Below are 13,552 nucleotides of genomic sequence, written 5' to 3' on the forward strand. Positions count from 1 at the left end.
AGACAACAGACAAAAATTGTTGGCCAGGATATTGAGAAAAGGGAACCCTAGTTTACTATTGGTGGGAATGTTAACTGGTACAGCCACTATGGAAAAATAGTATGCAAATTTCTCCAAAACTTAAAAACAGAACTACCATGTTGTTGTTGTTATTGTTAAGTCATGTTTAACTCTTTGCAATCCCATGGACTATATAGCCTGTCAGGATCCTCTGTCCATGGGATTCTCCAGGTAAGAATACTAGAGTGGGTTGCCATTTCCTTTTCCCGGCAATCATCCTGACCCAGGGATTGAACCCACATCTCTTGTGTCTCCTGTATTGGTAGGCGGATTCTTTTACTACTGATCCACCAGGAAAGCCTGAGAACTACTATACAATCCAGCAATTCTACTCCTGAGTATATATCTGAAGAAAATGAAAATACTAATTTGAAGAGATACATGCACCTTGAGGTTCACAGACCATTGTTTACAATAAATATCAAAGATACAGATTAACAATCTAAGAATATTACTCAGTCATAAAAAGAATGAACTTCTGTTATCTGCAACAACATGGATGAAACTAGAGGGTTTTAGCTTACTGAAATAAGACAGAGAAAGACAAATTCTGTATGTGTTTCCTTATATGTGGAACCTAAAAACCAAAAAAAGCAAATGAATATAATAAGACAGGAACAGACTCACAGATACAAAATTAGTGGTTACTGGTGAGGAGAGGGGTAGGTGGAAGGGGAAGATAAGGGAAAGGGATTAAGAGATACAAACTATTAGGTTTAAAATAAATATGATACAAGGATGCAATGTAAAGAAGAAGGAATGTAACTAATATTTTATAATAACCTTAAATGAAGTATAATCCATGAAAATATCTAATCATTATGTGGTATACCTGAAACTAATATCACATTGTAAATCAACTTTCAGTTCAGTTCAGTTCAGTTGAGTCACTCAGTCGTGTCCGACTCTTTGCAACCCCATGAATCACAGCATGCCAGGCCTCCCTGTCCATCACCAAATCCCAGAGTTCACTCAAACCCACCTCCATTGAGTCGGTGATGCCATCCAGCCATCTCATTCTCTGTCGTCCCCTTCTCCTCCTGCCCTCAATCCCTCCCAGAATCAGAGTCTTTTCCAGTGAGTCAACTCTTCGCATGAAGTGGCCAAAGTATTGGTGCTTCAGCTTTAGCATCAGTCCTTCCAATGAACATCCAAGACTGGTCTCCTTTAGGATGGACTGGTTGGATCTCCTTGCGGTACAAGGGACTCTCAAGAGTCTTCTCCAGCACCACAGTTCAAAAGCATCAATTCTTCGGTGCTCAGCTTTCTTTATAATCCAACTCTCACATCCATACATGACCACTGGAAAAACCATAGCCTTGACTAGACAGACCTTGGTTGGCAAAGTAATGTCTCTGTTTTTTAATATGCTGTCTAAGTTGGTCATAACTTTCCTTCCAAGGAGTAAGTGTCTTTTAATTTCATGGCTGCAATCAACATCCGCAGTGATTTTGGAGCCCAAGAAAATAAAGTCTGACATTGTTTCCACTGTTTTCCCATCTATTTCCCATGAAATGATGGGACCAGATGCCATGATCTTTGTTTTCTCAATGTTGAGCTTCAAGCCAACCTTTCCACTCTCCTCTTTCACTTTCCTCAAGAGGCTTTTGAGTTCCTCTTCACTTTCTGCCATAAGGGTGGTGTCATCTGCATATCTGAGGTTATTGATATTTCTCCCAGCAATCTTGATTCCAGCTTGTGCTTCTTCCAGCCCAGCGTTCCTCATGATGTACTCTGCATAGAAGTTAAATAAGCAGGGTGACAATATACAACCTTGACGTACTCCTTTTCCTATTTGGAACCAGTCTATTGTTCCATGTACAGTTCTGACTGTTGCTTCCTGACCTGAATACAGATTTCTCAAGAGGCAGGTCAGGTGGTCTGGTATTCCCATCTCTTGAAGAATTTTCCACAGTTTGTTGTGATCCACACAGTCAAAGGCTTTGGCATAGTCAATGAAGCAGAAATAGATGTTTTTCTGGAACTCTCTTGCTTTCTCCATGATCCAGTGGATGTTGGCAATTTGATCTCTGGTGCCTCTGCCTTTTCTAAAACCTGCTTCAACATCTGGGAGTTCACGGATCACATATTGCTGAAGCCTGGCTCGGAGAACTTTGAGCATGACTTTACTAATGTGTGAGATGAGTGCAGTTTTGCAGTAGTTTGAGCATTCTTTGGCATTGTCTTTCTTTGGGATTGGAATGAACCTCTTCCAGTCCTGTGGCCACTGCTGAGTTTTCCAAATTTGCCGGCATATTTAGTGCAGCACTTTCACAGCGTCATCTTTCAGGATTTGAAATAGCTCCACTGGAATTCCATCACCTCCACTAGCTTTGTTTGTAGTGATGCTTTCTAAGGCCCACTTGACTTCACATTCCAAGATGTCTGGCTGTAGTTCAGTGATCACTCCATCGTGATTATCTGGGTCATGAAGATCTTTTTTGTACAATTCTACTGTGTATTCTTGTCACCTCTTCTTAATAATGTCTGCTTCTGTTAGGTCCATACCATTTCTGTCCTTTATTGAGCCCATCTTTGCATGAAATGTTCCCTTGGAATCTCTAAATTTCCTGTAGAGATCTCTTGTCTTTCCTATTCTGTTGTTTTCCTCTATTTCTTTGCATTGATCGCTGAGGAAGGCTTTCTTATCTCTCCTTGCTATTCTTTGGAACTCTGCATTCAGATGCTTATATCTTTCCTTTTCTCCTTTGCTTTTTGCTTCTCTTCTTTTCACAGGTATTTGTAAGGCCTCCTCAGACAACAATTTTGCTTTTTTGCATTTCTTTTCCATGGGGATGGTCTTGATCCCTGTCTCCTGTACAATGTCACGAACCTCCATCCATAGTTCATCAGGCACTCAATCTATCAGATCTAGTCCCTTAAATCTATTTCTCACTTCCACTGCTTCAATTTAAAAACAAAAATTTTAAGTACTAAGATGCTGTGTGTCTGCGATTTTCTGAAGTATTAACATTAAAATACTAAATGCTAAATAAAAGTTGAGCTAGGGGCATAACAAAATAGATACCAGATGCAAGAGTGTGTTATGACACAGAGCAACTTGTTAAAAGCAAAGTATATAAACTTAATAGACTAGTGAGTAGAATTGCCCTATGTTTTCTGAGCATTCAGGTTAAGATTTTTTTTTCCTTCGTAATGGCACTAAGGGCATCAAGAAGAGTGAGAGATAATAGAAGAAAAATAAATTAAGCCATAAGCTGATGAAGCTTAATTGCTTGGATGAAAATGTTTTATCCATTTTACTATACACTATGTAGTCACTGATGTTTTTGGCAAGTATGAGAATGTTACTCTGGAGAAGGAAATAGCAACTCCTCCACTATTCTTGCCTGGAGAATCCCATGAACAGAGGAACCTGGCAGGCTACAGTCCCATAGGGTCTCACAGTATCAGACACGACTGAAGCGACTTAGCACAGAATGTAACTGCAATTACATTTAAGGGATACAACTGTAAATTTCTTTTATGACTTTTGTTCCTTTCGCAGCTGCTGCTGCTGCTGCTAGCAGCAGGTGCGTTTTATTGTTGTTTTTGTTGTCAAGCACAGAAGTATACAGGAATGATCTCTCCTTGTGGCTTTATCATTTTTTAAGGAGAGTGTTTGCTTGATAATCCACAGTGCATGCACGTGCAAGCACATGACCCTGTTTGAGAATATTTCTAAAATACCAGAAGAGCCTGTTTTTATTTTAATGCTTACACTACACAAATTCAAGATCAGTGCTATAATAAGGGATCCAATTTAATCCCCTGTCACCATTAAAATTTGCTTTGTGGAATTTTCCTTACCTCTCTTGTTATTCTCTTTCATATTTTTAGAATTCCAAACAGAATCTATCTAATTCAACTATGTTGACAGCCATAAGAAAGACTATCTATTTACTTAATCCAAGGTTCCTGAAATAATTAAAATATATTTTCTTCAAATTTTATATTATTTGCCACAACTATATAAAAGCATTGCTGGGCTTCCCAGGTGGCTCAGTGTTAAAGAATCTGCCTGCCAATTCAGGAGACTCAGGAGACGTGGGTTTGATCCCTGGGTCAGAAAGATCCCGTGAAACAGGAAATGGCAATCCATTCCAGTATTCTTGCTTGGAAAATTCCATGGACAGAAGAGCCTGGTGGGCTGCAGTCTGTGGGGTTGCAAAGAGTCAGACACCACTGAGCACACACATACATTGTTTTTATGCTATTTATGCCAATTTATGAGGTGAGTTCCATTTTTTATTCTTATCTTTAATCCTTATCTAATAATTTTATCTTTGAATCCTAAACTAGAAATATATGTATTTCTTATTTCTTTTTAGTTCTTTGCCTTGTTCTATTTCTAATACATTTTTCTTTTCCCTTTTTTTTTTTTTTTTTTTTTTGGTTGCTGGTCTTAACAGCAGTTGAAGTCAGTCCTATTACTCAATGTTATATGCTGTTTCAGCATCAAGCACACTCCACCCTTCAGAGGTCATATTTCACAAGTGACGAGATCTTTGTGTATAAAGTTGGAGGATGGGGAGGTAAGGGGGAGAGACTATGTATACATTCGTATAAGGAATTGGGGTTTCCTTTAGGGTGAAACACCATATAAACACATTATTGTTAGTAAACTTGAAGACCTGGTTAAACTGGAAAACCAGAGGTAAGAAAGACTTTTTGTTTTTAAATATGGAAACAGAAGAAGCCATAACTGAAAATAAAGTGGGGTTCCTGGATAGTCAGTCTCCTGTGTTTTTCGTTGGTGAAAGTCAATGGAATCCTTTCATAGCAAGTGAAAGTTGGCTACAGGGGCAGCTGACATTGGAAACACAGCACAGAGCTCGTGTTTTGTGGAGTTTATTGACTGCTTCCCAAACAGAAGAAATAAACAGAGAGCTGGGTTTTTAATTTTAGGATCTATTTGCACCCTATTAAATTAGAGAACCCAAATGACGTCTGCCTGGAGGAACTCCTGGCTGCATGAGCACTTTCTTTCCTAGCCTGACAAAAGATGATTCAGTTCTAAGTAGGCACATATCACCTCCTTGGCCAGAACAGCAGTTGCTAGGATGAAACACAAAATATTGATGTTGCCATTGTGTCTGTGATAATGTCTTATCTCTGCCAGGTATGCAGTTTCAGTTCAGTCTGAAGAAGTTTATGAGAAAAACAAGTTGACAATCACTGACTACCAAGTTTGCTAAATTGTGACTTGAATTGGGAGGCCTACAGCTTCCTCACTAACATGAGACCAGATGAATTTCATTTTGAAGTTTATTTTTCAAACTTATCGAACTTTCCAAATATATTCTTCTTATCTATTAGCAATTTACATAATTTATCAATATATTTATTCTGTCTTCTATCTTTAGAATGAGAGTTCAAAGAGAGCAAGGAAGTCTTCTGTATTTATAAGGACCAGGATGGTGCCTATTGTAATGGTGAAAGAAAGTGAAGTCACTCAGTTGTGTCTGACTCTTGGTGACACCATGAACTGTAGCCTGCCAGGCTCCTCTGTTCATGGGATTCTCCAGGCAAGAATACTGGAGTGGGTTGCCATTTCCTTCTCCAGGGGATCTTCCCAAGCCAGGGATCAAACCTGGGTCTCCCACACTCTATAGGCAGACTCTGTCCTCTGAGCCACCAGGGAAGCTACCAGGGAAGTCCTATTACATAGTAACTACACAATCAATGCTTTCAAAAAAGAGTAAAGTCACACACTCTCTTTCTCTCTCTCTCTCTCACACACACACACCTGAGAAAGCTGGTGTGCTTGACTTTAGAATGATGAATTTTTAGCAACAAGTTTGCTCTGTACTGTTCTTATGCCTTCTATGTTATGGATGAACTATTAATACAAACATACAACCTTGTATCTGTGAAGCAGCAGGAGGCAATCAAGTATGGATTTTTTTTTCTTCTCGAAACAACTAATGTATAGATGATTTCACAAGCTTTATAGATTTTAAAACAGCTTCCAGATCATTTGAAAGTTGCATTAAATACCAAACTTATATATAACTAGAGCTAAATATGGAATGTGAAGTCAAGTGGGCCTTAGAAAGCATCACAACGAACAACGCTAGTGGAGGTGATGGAATTCCAGTTGAGCTATTTCAAATCTTGAAAGATGATACTGTGAAAGTGCTGCATTCAATATGCCAGCAAATTTGGAAAACTCAGCGGTGGCCACAGGACTGGAAAAGGTCAGTCTTCATTCCAATCCCAAAGAAAGGCAATGCCAAAGAATGCTCAAACTACCACACAATTGCACTCATCTCACACGCTAGTAAAGTCATGCTCAAAATTCTCCAAGCCAGGCTTCAGCAATATGTGAACCATGAACTTGCAGATGTTCAAGCAGGTTTTAGAAAAGGCAGAGGCACCAGAGATCAAATTGCCAACATCCGCTGGATCATGGAGGAAGCAAGAGAGTTCCAGAAAAACATCTATTTCTGCTTCATTGACCATGCCAAAGCCTTTGACTGTGTGGATCACAATAAACTGTGGAAAATTCTGAAAGAGATGGGAATAGCAGACCACCTGACCTGCCTCTTGAGAAACCTGTATGCAGGTCAGGAAGCAACAGTCAGAACTGTACATGGAACAACAGACTGGTTCCAAATAGGAAAAGGAGTACGTCAAGGCTGTATATTGTCACCCAGCTTATTTAACTTCTATGCAGAGTACATCATGAGGAACGCTGGGCTGGAAGAAGCACAAGCTGGAATCAAGACTGCCGGGAGAAATATCAATAACCTCAGATATGCAGATGACACCACCCTTATGGCAGAAAGTGAAGAGGAACTAAAGAATCTCTTGATGAAAGTGAAAGAGGAGAGTGGAAAGGTTGGCTTGAAGCTCAACGTTCAGAAAACAAAGATCATGGCATCACTTCATGGGAAATAGATGGAAAAACAGTGGAGACAGTGTCAGACTTTATTTTTTGGGCTCCAAAATCACTGCAGATGCTGATTGCAGCCATGAAATTAAAAGACACTTACTCCTTGGAAGGAAAGTTATGACCAACCTAGATAGTATATTAAAAAGCAGAGACATTACTTTGCCAACCAAGGTCCGTTTAGTCAAGGCTATGGTTTTTCCCGTGGTCATGTATGGATGTGAGAGTTGGACTGTGAAGAAGGCTGATCGCCGAAGAATTGATGCTTTTGAACTGTGGTGTTGGAGAAGACTCTTGAGAGTCCCTTGTACTGCGGGGAGATCCAACCAGTCCATTCTAAAGGAGATCAATCCTGGGTGTTCATTGGAAGGACTGATACTAAAGCTGAAACTGCAATACTTCGGCCACCTCATGCGACGAGTTGACTCACTGGGAAAGACTCTGATGCTGGGAAAGGTTGGGGGTGGGATGAGACAGGGACGACAGAGAATGAGATGGCTGGATGGCATCCCCGACTCGATGGACATGAGTTTGAGTGAACTCCGGGAGTTGGTGATGGACACGGAGGCCTGGCATGCTGTGATTCATGGGGTCGCAGAGAGCCGGACACGACTGAGCGACTGAAATGAATTGAATTGAATTGAACTGAAATATTAATCAGAAGACAGCTAATGATGTCTAGCTTTCAGAGTTAAATGCTTCTTTTTAATATAATGTTGAAACAGAATAATGCTGATATTTCATGATAGTTTTCTTTCACTTCAGTTCAGTTCAGTTCAGTCGCTCAGTCATGTCCGACTCTCCGCGACCCCATGAATCACAGCACGCCAGGCCTCCCTGCCCATCACCAACTCCTGGAGTTCACTCAAACTCATGTCCACAGAGTCGGTGATGCCATCCAGCCATCTCATTCTCGGTCGTCCCCTTCTCCTCCCGCCCCCAACCTTTCCCAGCATCAGAGTCTTTTCCAGTGAGTCAACTCATCGCATGAGGTGGCCGAAGTATTGAAGTTTCAGCTTTAGCATCAGTCCTTCCAATGAACACCCAGGATTGATCTCTAGAATGGACTGGTTGGATCTCCTTGCAGTACAAGGGACTCTCAAGAGTCTTCTCCAACACCACAGTTCAAAAGCATCAATTCTTCGGTGATCAGGTTTCTCCATAGTCCAACTCTCACATCCATATATGACCACGGGAAAAACCATAGCCTTGACTAGACGGACCTTTGTTGGCAAAGTAATGTCTCTGCTTTTTAATATACTATCAAGGTTGGTCATAACTTTCCTTCCAAGGAGTAAGCGTCTTTTAATTTCATGGCTGCAATCAGCATCTGCAGTGATTTTGGAGCCCAAAAAAATAAAGTCTGACACTGTTTCCACTGTTTCTCCATCTATTTCCCATGAAGTGATGGGACCAGAAGCCATGATCTTTGTTTTCTGAATGTTGAGCTTCAAGCCAACCTTTTCACTCTCCTCTTTCACTTTCATCAAGATGCTTTTTAGTTCCTCTTCACTTTCTTTCACTTAGGTGACATCATAAAAGTTAAAAATTAAAAGGCCAGTTTTAAGAGACTTCTTTTGCTGTAATCTCAGAAAGGCTACAATTTAGTGAGAGAATGAAATGATTCTTTTCTGTAGTGATTCACGTCTTTGTTCTTCCCCAAATTGAGATTTTGTGAACAAATTATGCTTTTAATAGTGTTCTCATGCTGTGGGGCCAGCTGCCCATTTAAATTCAAATAATTTATTCTAAGACAAAATTCATACATTCACAATGTGGTATATTTAACACAAAAATATTCCCTACACACTCTTTGTTGCTGCTGCTGCTGCTAAGTCGCTTCAGTCGTGACCAACTCTGTGCGACCCCATAGACGGCAGCCCACCTGACTCAGCCGTCCCTGGGATTCTCCAGGCAAGAACACTGGAGTGGGTTGCCATTTCCTTTTCCAATGCACAAAAGTGAAAAGTGAAAGTAAAGTTGCTCAGTCATGTCTAACTCTTAGCGATCCCAGGGACTGATGCCTACTAGGCCCCTCTGTCCTTGGGATTTTCCAGGCAAAAGAGTACTGGAGTGGGGCGCCATTGCCTTCTCCCACAGTCTGTGTTATATGTATTAAACACTTATATACATATTATGTGTGTATGTAATATATCTTTATCTATATATTACCAAAAGCATGAACAACAAAAGAAAGAATTGACATATTAGACTAAATTGAAATTAAAACTTCTTCTGCATCAAAAGTGAAAGTGAAAGTCGCTCAGTCGTGTCCAACTCTTTGTGACCCCATGGACTATACAGTCTATTCAATTCTCCAGGCCAGAATACTAGAGTGGGTAGACTTTCCCTTCTCCAGAGGATCTTCCCAACCCAGGGGTTAAACCCAGGTCTCCTGCACTGCAGGCGGATTCTTTACCAGCTGAGCCACAAGGGAAGCCCTCTGCATGAAAAGACATTATCAAAAAAGTGAAAAGTCAATCTATAGAATGGAAGACAGGATTTACAAATCATATATCCTATAAGGGTCTGGCACCCAGAATATATCAAGAACTCTTACAAGTCAATAAGCACAAGTCACACAATGCAATCACAATATGGGCAATGGACTTTAATATATATTTTTCCAAAGAAGTTATATTAACTACCAATAAGAAAATGAAATGATGCTCAGCATCATTGGTCACTAGGTAAATGAAATCAAAATCACTTCAGAACAACTAGTATGACTATAATTAGAAAAACAAAAAAAAGCCAAGACTGGTAAGGCAATGAGAAACTGGAACCCTTATACATCATTAGTGAAAATGTATAATGGTTCAGCTATTGTGGAAAACACTTTGACGATTCCTCAAAAAGTCAGACACAGAACTATCATGACCCATAAAGCCTACTCCTATGTATAGAACCAAAAGACTTGAAAACAAACACTCAAATGAATACATATACACTTACGTTCATAGTAGTACCATCAAAACAGCTTAAAGATGGGAACAGCCCAGCTGTCCTTCAATGGCTGAACAGATAAACAAATTGTGGCAGATACACACAATGGAAAATTACTTAGGCATTAAAAAAGATGAATAATAGGAACATAATCAATCCTTTTGTCGTTATAGATGAAATGCTTTCCATTACCCTAGACTAAAAATAAGATCTGGGTTTTAGAAAACTCATACAAGGTAGGGTTTTTTTCCCCTACATCTTTATTGGTACAGAGCAAACAGAAGACAGCAGTCCCAGGAGGTAAGACACGAGTGAAACTGAGCATTCAATAGAATCAGAAATCAGAATTAAGAGACACCTTAAAAAACAAAACCCTAGGAATGCCCAGCACTCCAGTACTCTTGCCTGGAAAATCCCATGGATGGAGGAGCCTGGTAGGCTGCAGTCCATGGGGTTGCTATGAGTCAGACGCAACTGAGCGACTTCACTTTCACTTTTCACTTTCATGCACTGGAGAAGGAAATGGCAGCCCACTCCAGTGTTCTTGCCTGGAGAATCCCAGGGATGAGGGAGCCTGGTGGGCTGCCCTCTATGGGGTCGCACAGAGTCGGACACGACTGAAGCAGCGACAGTAGCAGCAGCAGCAGCAGGAATGCCCAGCAATCTAAGTGAAAACACTAAAATACTGCCCTCTCCTTTCACACATACAGAAACAGAACATACATAACGGGGCTTCAGCCAAGTTTACATAACTATGATGCAGATTTAAATGGATGACTTCAATTAACTATTTTTTGTTATTCCAATAGAAAAGACTTTGCAAGCCAATAAGCAGACAGACAGACAGAGATAAAAAAAATAAAGAACAAGACACACTGTGGAGATCTACAGGTACCTTGGTATAGTTAGACTATCAGTTCTGAAGCCAGAGTAGTAAACAATGAGGCTAACTGGAGAGGAGAACCCATTTCAAAGAGATGGAAAGCTTTAAATGGATTGAGAAGGATAATGGAACAGTCCATAATAATAAAGAGCCTCTGAGTTGTGAGCAGAAAAGTAATATATCAGATTTAAGACTTAGCAAAACCATTTGGCACTATGGATAACATACTTGAAAGGGAACAGGTATTTAACACAGTTTTAAAAGACCACTCATGAATCAGTTTAGTAACAGGATCAGCAACCCTCTGGTTATCTAATACCTGAGCAGTTTCATTCAAAATTTTCTTTAGAGGCCTAGAATCCTTGCCAGGATAAAGGACCAAGGAGTGAGAAACTGCTGCCTGGAAAAATGGAAACCCAGATTCAAGTTAAAAAAGACAAAACCACAGAAGGATGACTTTGGTATTTTCTTTTAACTAATGAAAACATCAAAAATTGCTAATACCCACAGTTTTCCAGGAAGAAAGAATTGCTTTGCATGGGGCTTTCCTGCCAGTTTTCTTTTCCTTTACTTTTAAAAAGAATCTTTGGGGCACCCTGTACTCTATAAATTCAGTATTTGAATAATTATTTGTTTTAGCTTTACAAATTCATGGACATTGAATTTTCTTTGTAAAAACAATGTTACTGTAGGTTGACAACTGAGAGAGCCAAAAAATTAAGATAAATAAAAATGTAGTTCTATGTACTCCAAAGACAGAAAGGAAGATCTTTCAACTATGACAAATTAGGGGGGTAGGGTGGAGTCATAAACATGTAAGAATATTCTGAATATAATTAAGCACAGAATCACCTAAGATTAATTTTTAATATTCTCTACCCAAAAGAGAGTTTTTATATTATGTTTTTAGAAATAAAGCAAACATGAAGAAGAAATGTTCAATGATTGAAAAAGATCAAAAAGAAGGCAGACATATTCAAATTCTTTTCTCTATCAGGGTAGTTAGAAAAAAATTATTAAGAGGAAATTATTCTAATCCATAAACATAGGATATCTTTCTACTTATTTGTGTCTTCTTCAATGTCTCTCATCAATAATTTATAGTTTTCTTTTAGCTCAATGGTTAAATTTATCCCTAAGTATTTTTTAATGCTACTATAAAGGACTACCCTGGTAGCTCAGCTGGTAAATAATCTACCTGCAATGCAGGAGACCCCAGTTCAATTCCTGGGTCAGGAAGATCCACAGGAGAAGGGATAGGCTACCCACTCCAGTATTCTTGGGATTCCCTGGTGGCTCAGATGGTAAAGAATCTGCCAGCAATCTGGGAGACCTGAGTTTAATCCTTGGGTTGGGAAGATCCTCTGGAGAAGTGAATGGCAGCCCACTCCAGTATTCTTGCCTGGAGAATTCCAAGGACAGAGGAACCCAGTGGGCTGCAGTCCATGGGATCACAGTCAGACATGACTGAAGGACATTCACTTTTATTTTTTGATGCTACTATAAAGGGGACTGTTTTCTTCACTGCTTCTTCAGATAGTTCACAAGTAGTATATAGAAACATAAGTCAGATAAGTCTTGCGAGAGTTTGACTGTTACTCCGAACTTGATCCAGAATGGCTACTCTGATCTATGCTGATAAGGAAAATGGAGAACCAGGCATCCATGTGGCTCATAAGGATGGGCTAAAGCTGGGGTCTGTGCCTTCAGTCAAAGCTTTAGATGGGAGATCTCAGGTTTCCACACCACGAGTTTGCAAAATGTTTGATGCTCCACCAGCTTTACCAAAACCTGCGAGAAAGGCTTTGGGAACTGTCAACAGAGCTACAGAAAAATCAGTTAAGACGAATGGACCACTCAAACAGAAACAGACAACTTTCTCTACCAAAAAGATTACTGAGAAGATTGTTAAAGCAAAAAGTCCGGTTCCTGCCTCAGATGACACCTATCCAGAAATAGAAAAATTCTTTCCCTTCAGTCCATTAGATTTTGGGAGTTTTGACCTGCCTGAGGATCACCAGATCGCACACCTCCCCTTGAATGGAGTGTCTCTCATGATCCTTGATGAGGAGAGGGAGCTTGAGCAGCTGTTACACGTGGGCCCCCCTTCGCCTCTGAAGACGTCTCCTCCACTATGGGAGTCTAATGTGTTGCAGTCTCCCTCAAGCCTTCTGTCGACTCTGGATGTTGAATTGCCACCTGTTTGCTGTGACTTAGATATTTAAATTTCTTAGCACTTTGTAGCTTGGGTATGTATTAATAGTTTGTATTAATAAAGCAATTCTTTGTTTTAAAAAAAAAAGAAACGTAAGTCATTTCTGTGTGAGTTTGTATCCTTTAACTTTACTGAATTTGTTATTAGTTTTCAGTTTTATGGTGGAGTCTTAAGGGTGTTCTATATATAAGATTATGTCAACTGTAAATAGAAACACTTTCATTTCTTCCTTTCTGATTTGAATGACTTTTAATTTTATTTCTTGCCTGATTGCTCTAGCCAGGACTTCTCATACTATATTGATTAGAAGTGGTCAGAGCAGACATCCTTGTCTTGTTTATAATTTTAGAGGAAAATATTTCAGCTTCTCACTATTAAGCATGATGTTAACTATGGTCTTACCTTATATGGCTTTATCATACTGCAGTAAATTCCTTCTATACCTAGGAGCTTTTAATTTGTTGAGTTTTTATCATGATAGGGTATTGAATTTTATCAAATGCTTCTGGTGTACCTATTGACATGATCATACAATTTTTATCCTTCATTATAG

The 13,552-nt window shown here is 39.6% G+C and overlaps 1 pseudogene; it reads left to right on the forward strand.

Annotated features, from left to right (window-relative positions):
- The first annotated feature begins 12,400 nt into the window (after positions 1-12,400).
- On the forward strand, positions 12,401-13,009 carry LOC129559824 (securin pseudogene; annotated as a pseudogene).
- Positions 13,010-13,552: the final 543 nt, after the last annotated feature.

Source organism: Moschus berezovskii, chromosome 16 (genome assembly GCF_049115385.1).
Source record: "Moschus berezovskii isolate FMDL1 chromosome 16, NW_MosBer_1.0, whole genome shotgun sequence".
NCBI classification, from domain to species: domain Eukaryota; kingdom Metazoa; phylum Chordata; class Mammalia; order Artiodactyla; family Moschidae; genus Moschus; species Moschus berezovskii.